Source organism: Misgurnus anguillicaudatus, chromosome 7, assembly GCF_027580225.2.
Source record: "Misgurnus anguillicaudatus chromosome 7, ASM2758022v2, whole genome shotgun sequence".
NCBI lineage: Eukaryota > Metazoa > Chordata > Actinopteri > Cypriniformes > Cobitidae > Misgurnus > Misgurnus anguillicaudatus.
In genome coordinates this window covers 18,688,379-18,695,513 of record NC_073343.2, presented here as the reverse complement: position 1 = coordinate 18,695,513, position 7,135 = coordinate 18,688,379, and positions in this window count along the sequence as shown.

The window sequence follows — 7,135 nt, the reverse complement described above, 5'->3', positions numbered from 1 at the left end:
CTGGGAGACACAGAGAATCCAGTTTTGTTCAGAGACAATAAAAAAGAGACTGAGGGAAATCCAGAAGGAGACCCTAGAACGACCACACTGTTTTGAAATGCAAAGTGAATAACAGTGATGACTCTTGTGTTCAGCTACTTTCAGCAATTCCTCCAAAAAGCCAGAATCCTGTACCCATCATAAATGACTTTGCAGCATCACCATCCCAGAAAGAAAACAACTTGAACTGGGAGAGACAAAGAAAACATGCTGAGGACTACAAAAAGCCTGGCCACGCTAAGAGAGACTTTCACTATGTCCATGTACCAGTTCTGTGAGTGAAGGGGGGAGGGTGACAGCAGCCTTTCAAAGTCCATTTTAAGGTCCAGAAGAGTTGTTAATAATATGATTCTCTGGACAAGTAGTGGTAATTCAATGTATGTCTATACACAATAAACAAAACCATGACCATATCTATTCTCATATCGAAATCACACTCCTGTTTACTGTTTGCTTGTTAAACAAAATATGCATAATTTGGGTTAAGCCATTAGAATTTGTGTTTTCCAGAAGGGTATAGGGAATATAGATATAAAGTAAGTAAGACATGATATTAAAGTGATATTAACTTAATCAAAGCAAATGTATAATAAATAGTAATGTACAACAAACAATGAATAAATTGGAAAATTTATTGACGCACAAATTTCTAATGCAAAGTTATCAAAGTGGGAATTTCATTGTATTATAATATGATCATGAGAAAGATATTCAACTTAAAAAGTGGCAAAATAAATTATATGACAAGAAATTGATATAACATCAAAGGAAGGTAAACAAGAATTAGTAAAGAGTATGGTTGAAAATCAGTTAATAGAATAATGACTGATGTAACTGACTTATTTCCACAGGTCTCTTGTATACTGGACAAGATTGTGAAGGATTTATGGGATATGATGGAAAAAAAAACCTATATAAAGCCAGTGGATCTCCATAATTTTTAAGAATCACATTAGAATTATATGTTATAGTCAATCATTTGTCAGGAAATAGTTTTCATAAAAACAATAAATGCAGATGATAACAACATGCAAGATTAAGAAGATGTATTAATTGTTAAAAGATGTAGAGAACAAAGTACTAATTGAAGTATCCAATTAATGACATTGTAAGACTAAACAGTTGATATCCAGATCCACATTGCTAACAAATGTTTTCCCAGATGACAAATACTGTAATTGATATCTGCTTTATATATTTGAGTTTTTTGGGAAACTAAACAATATCCAATTCGGTATGGGAACAAAGAGAAGAATGAGGGTATACATAATCAATGTACTGAATAAGTGGGGTTTAATTTCTGCATTGAACATTATTAAAGTAAACTGCAATCATAAAATATTAAACTTATATAAAAATGTAATGATAATTTTATCAATGGGAACAACACAGCAGATTTGGAAGCTAAAGAAGCCTCAGAATGCAATACAGAAGTATTGCTCATATATTGCTAATACAAAAGCTTTAATTAGAAGATAGAAGAGAAGAAGGACAAGCAGGATGTTATGAATATTTTGTGGCACCTAAAGGAGGACAAAGAAAGACATTCAAGACACCTGATGTACACATCGGGGATAAATCATTCTATAGTACAGTAAAATGTTACCTTTCTAGATGGGTGGTTTTTAAGTTCAAATTAAAAACGGAGATATAAAAGAACAAATTAAAAGATTAAAAAGAGGAAAATTTGGTATTATTCTCCGTATGTAAAAAAATGGTCTCAATATTTGAGTGCATTTATGGTTGAGTTTCTGTTCAACAGGTAAAGCTAGTGCCAAACAATAAGGATAAAAAATATAGAAGAAGTAATCCCTAGATCAGCATTTATTTAAAAATAATAAAGCAAATACTGCAACAGTAAAGAATAAAGGAAAGACTAAGATGTGTTTACCGGCCTTAATCACAAAGAGTATACCATCCCTTCAACGTCAAACTCAGCAAAATGTGAAAGCATGAAACTGAACTGACTGGATGCTTTGTCTCTTGCAATAACAAGTGAAAGACTGCAAACTAACACTGCATGGAATGCTTATTGGTCGACCAATGCCAATACCAATGCCAATACCAATGTCTGCGCTATACTATATGTGATAACAAAAATTCATCCCCAAAAAGGACTTCCTCTGGAACGACTGCAGATGGAGCTTTTGGAACCATTACAAATAAAGATGAGATCTTATGTGATAAAACTAACTGTATGCATAAGCTATTTGTGTGCAGGAAAAAGAAAAGGAGCCTGATGAGGAGATGGAGATAAAATGCCATATTATGCCATGGGATCTGGTGAATCTGAGAGTCTTCAGGAGAGAGTGACATAAACAGGGACCAGGGAGAGCAGCCCTAACAGCAGGCCAGGGGGAAGGAGCACATCTGATGTCATCTGAGCCATTGCACAAAGTTCCTAAAATACCAGCTGGAAAAGAGGACAACAAAAACACGATACAGAAGAGGAGAGCTGAGGAGCAGAGGAGAACTTAAACACAATAATGAAGAGGAGAGCTGAGGAAAAGAAAATAGAAAAAAGGACATGAGACAGAAGACAACAACAGAAAAATGACAAGCAATTCAAGTCTACAAAGAGATAAAAGAACGAAGTAATGACCACTCGGGGCATATCAAGCAACAACAACAAAGTTAAGAAAAATTTCTAAATGAAGAAGAGACTTTCAGGAGCAACAAGCAATGAGTGCAAAGCAGTGGAGTTCACAAGCAATACACAGGGACAAAGTTGCTGGTAATGTGTAAAGGACACACAAAGAAAACTTCAAGGAATTAGCCATGAAAATTGAAAAATAAAGCTTATAACCAGTTTGACAATTATCAGCAACATATGGTAAATTCACACGACTGCAGTCAATAATCAAACTTCTCTTCAATTAACTTTTCACCTATCAGCAAGGATCAGTCACACTTCAGCGAGGACACCAGTGAGAATTTATTCTACAAAAATCTCAGGAGGAACAAAATCTAGATAAAATACTGAAGATACCAAAACAACAAGGAGACAAGGACATCTAAAGAAGAAAAAGGACAACAACGGAAGGAAAAAAAAAATATATATATTGTGGACATTTTATGGGAAACAACAAAAAACATAACGAAAAGTACAAATGGTACAAAATTTTCAAAGACAAGAGAAATTGGTATGAACAATTGCTTATTATGCTCTGAATTACGAAAGGTAATAATAATCAAAAGTCAACATGTTATTATAGCAGTGTTCAATTTAACAAATTGACAAATTCTGGTTTAAATATCCATTTTATAGGGCATATTTTGGTAAATAGTCTCAATTTTGGAAAGTTAATAAAAGCATTAAAATAGAAAAAAGGCAGAATAGGAAAAAAAAATACTAAAGATTATGAATGCTACAGTAAACCTGATGGAACTAAAGATGAGGGATATTTAAAGGGAATATTCTCTAACATAGAACTTGAACAAATCAAATATAAAATTCCAAAAGCTATTATAAATCCTTAATAATTTTGGCTTTAGGTATGGAAAGGGTGGACAATGCTAGTATACAGAAAAAGAATGTGGGAATCAGATCATAGCACTGGACATATGAAGATCAAACAGTAATGTTAGCAGAATTCTTTTGGTTTAATTTTGATTTGATGGGAAATGATAACTTATGGTAGTTTTGCAATTAGAAAAGGAAATATATGTACTAGACTAATTTAAGAAATCATCATGATTATATTGAAGTATATTGAACAAAATACTGAGAAAACAAATGATAAAACTAAAGTAGTTTATCCCTAAATTGGTTTGGTATTCCCATATATACATTAGAATTTACACAAAAGATGAGATAAAATCATGGTTAGAATAAATATTGATTTAAGCTAGAAATTATATCTACTATAATCAACAAAGGTTTATTAACTATAACTTAAGAATGAGATAATACAAAGGGGTATAGTTTTATTGTATGGAGATTAATGTTATGCGTACATACCTAACGATACAACATCAAAATAGGCATTAATTGAAGCTATCAATAAACTTAAGAGTTTAAGGTTAGAAAATGCAACTAAAACAGGAAGAAATATGCTGATGGGAAAGTGGTTTAATTTTAAATTAGGGAAATTGGGTGATTGGTTTGTCAAATTATCAAGGATGTATTTTGGTATGTCAAATGATTTATAGGTTAAATGATGCAAATGATTAAATGTATAGGTTAAAGGATGAATATTATCAAAGGTATAAGGTAAATGATGCAAATTATCAAAGGTTAAGGATTTGCGATTTGAATTGGATGGATTGTTATTTTACTGTGTACTTCTTATTTTGAAACAAATGTTAATGTTGAAATATTAAGATGAAAAGTTACTTCATATAAGAAATTACAAAGTGCATCAAAAATGGGTCTTGCAAAAGTTAGAAAATGGTAATACTACATCAGAAAAATATAATAAGAATTGAAAAGGTATTTAACTAATTTACACTCTTATGATGAATATTTTTATGAGTTCTGATTTTAAAGCAACAATGACATAATGAAGTATATTCCATGATCATAAAGGTTTATTAATTTAAGGAGTAGGTTCTTTTACTTCTCCAAGAGAAGATGTTTGTTCCACACTCCACCAAAGTGCGGCAGCATGATTTAGTCATTGGTAAGGGAAAGATGGCTTAGTTAAGCCATTAATTAGCTTAACTTAATTGAACTGGATAATGAAGTTGCACTTTGAGTGAGACTTGTGAAAGTCTCAAAGGGTGGAATGAAGAAGATTTTTTAATTCAGAACTTAAATCAGAACTATATCTTTGGTGAACATGGTATTCATATTCAAATGTGTTTTGCAAGTATGCATGTCTCAAGCTTGTAAGCTAAAGACTAGAAGTCGTAAAGACTGCAATGTATGCAGGGTTTAAAATATGGTAACTGAGAGCAGAGCTAAAAATGCATAGGTTGACATTTGAAAGGAATGAAGTCACAACACCTGTCAGACATAAAAACATGCTAAAAACAACTACATGGGAGGGGTTTCAACTTTTAGAGAACTGTATATTAGGTTGCATTCTGAAAAAGACTCTTTAGTTGCTTGGCCACCAACTCGGCCTTATTGTTGTATGCAATAAAGTCATCTTTTGGCAATGGAACCCTCTGTTGAAAATAATTTTTCATAATCACTAAAAAAAATCCACAACAAGCACCCTGAAATTCGAAGTATGCCTACCTTGAGAAACTTACCTGTTGATGATCCAGAGTCTGTAGAGCCTGATACCAGTGCAAACTTACCTGTTGAAATGTCAAGGTCTGTCGTAGATCAGGAAACACCTGTAAGGGAAAAGGAAAAAGTCTGTGAGAATGAAACTGAAAGAGAACAAGTTGAGAATGATGACCAACTCATCAGAAGGTCTAACAGAATCAGACAAAAACCAAAAATGTTCACCTACCCTGAGTTGGGTAATCCCTTGGTTTCAATAGTACAGTCTCTTTTCCAGAGTCTTAGCATGGCTGTTACCGATTCCATTTCTGATAATAGTGTCAATAGCTCTGCTAAACCTATAACGACTCAGCCTGTTAGTTACATGCACGGGGACGTGCATAGAGTTAGCGGGGGAGGGTGTAACCCCGAGTAAATAGTTGTGTCTATAAATATAGCTTGAGTGACCAGATGGAATTCAAGCGTAGTTCAGGCAGAGCACTGATCGCTAACTTCTCCAGCTGACGCTCAGCTGCTTAATCACTCTCACCTGCTTTAATCAACAGTATTTAAGCAGTCAATCAGACGCTCTGTAGCTACTCTGTCGCACAGACAATTTTACCGAGTCTGTCGCACAGACATTTGCATAGCAGATTGTAGACTGAGCCAGTACTAATGCGATCGATAGAATTTTATTCCTTACCCTTTTCGGCGTTACCATGGCTTGCTCGGAATCGGAAGATGTTGCAATACTCTCTGTGGAAGTGCCGGAAGACATCCATTCCATACAGGTATTAAGATAATTTGTGCGTATATCTCCTGTCAAGCCCAAAGAACTTATGTTTCCGTGATCTTTGAACGCGCTTTTCAGTGCGTGAGCTTTGAGTTTGGGCACGTATGCGCACTGGAAAAGTTCACTTTAGTATCTTTGTCGCTCAAATAGTCTAAAATCGCTATGTCACTGTAAACAATAACTTTCTTATCAACAGTATAGCAGGATGTTCTATTAACAGCATTTCATGCAATATTTAGGACCAATGTGACTACATGCAAGGAGTATGTCCGTCATTCGTTCCAATTCATTTCAATATAAATCCTTCAGGTCACCTTGTAGTGTCAGTGTTTATGTTGTTTTAATTGATTGCCTCAAAAATTCGACAGTTATAGTTTTACAGCATTTCGTGTCTTACACTTGATTTAACGTCCCGAAGGCAGTCGCTCTACGCATCTTCAACAAGCATGTAAGCATAAGAAACCAGTGTTGCCAACTATTTTCAATGGAAAGTAGCTAAGCTTGCTTGGAAAGTCGCTAAATGTCGCTAGATTACGTCATTGCGTCATTTGCTTAACAGTGACGTCATCACGTCACATTTGCATTCTTACTACACTGGCTTAATACATTATTTCACGTTTCTCTTTCTCTCTGAACTGTCAAAAATGTTATTTTAAGACACATGAATGCTTGAAAATGTTTTCTCGTTTGTTTATCTGCTTATGTTCTCATAAAACGAATGTGTGTATGTTCATGTTTATATGGCCAAACAGTCCAGTTCAAAACATACACTGATAAATGATGGGAAACGTTGTTTTGTAGGTAAATAGCCCATTAACGCGTCAGCTCCGTACAGTTTGTCTGTTCTAAATGTGCTGCTGCTCAGCTCCCTCAAGTACATTTATTTTATGTACAGTGATTCATTTTATTCAAAGACCATTTTATATTTATATCTCGCCATAATGTAAGCATCGGGGGATCCGCCTGCTCCGGCTTCCCGCATGCACGATTATGCCGTGATTGCCGTCTGGACGCGGATAGAGAACCACTTCTCCTGCCCCGATTGCAACTGGGAGAGACTCTGCTCTGCTGCGCAAGGACTAGACAGCCTGTGAAGGCTTTGGGTCGGGGGTGGAGCCCACAGAAGCAGCGGTAGCTGCTCATTGAGA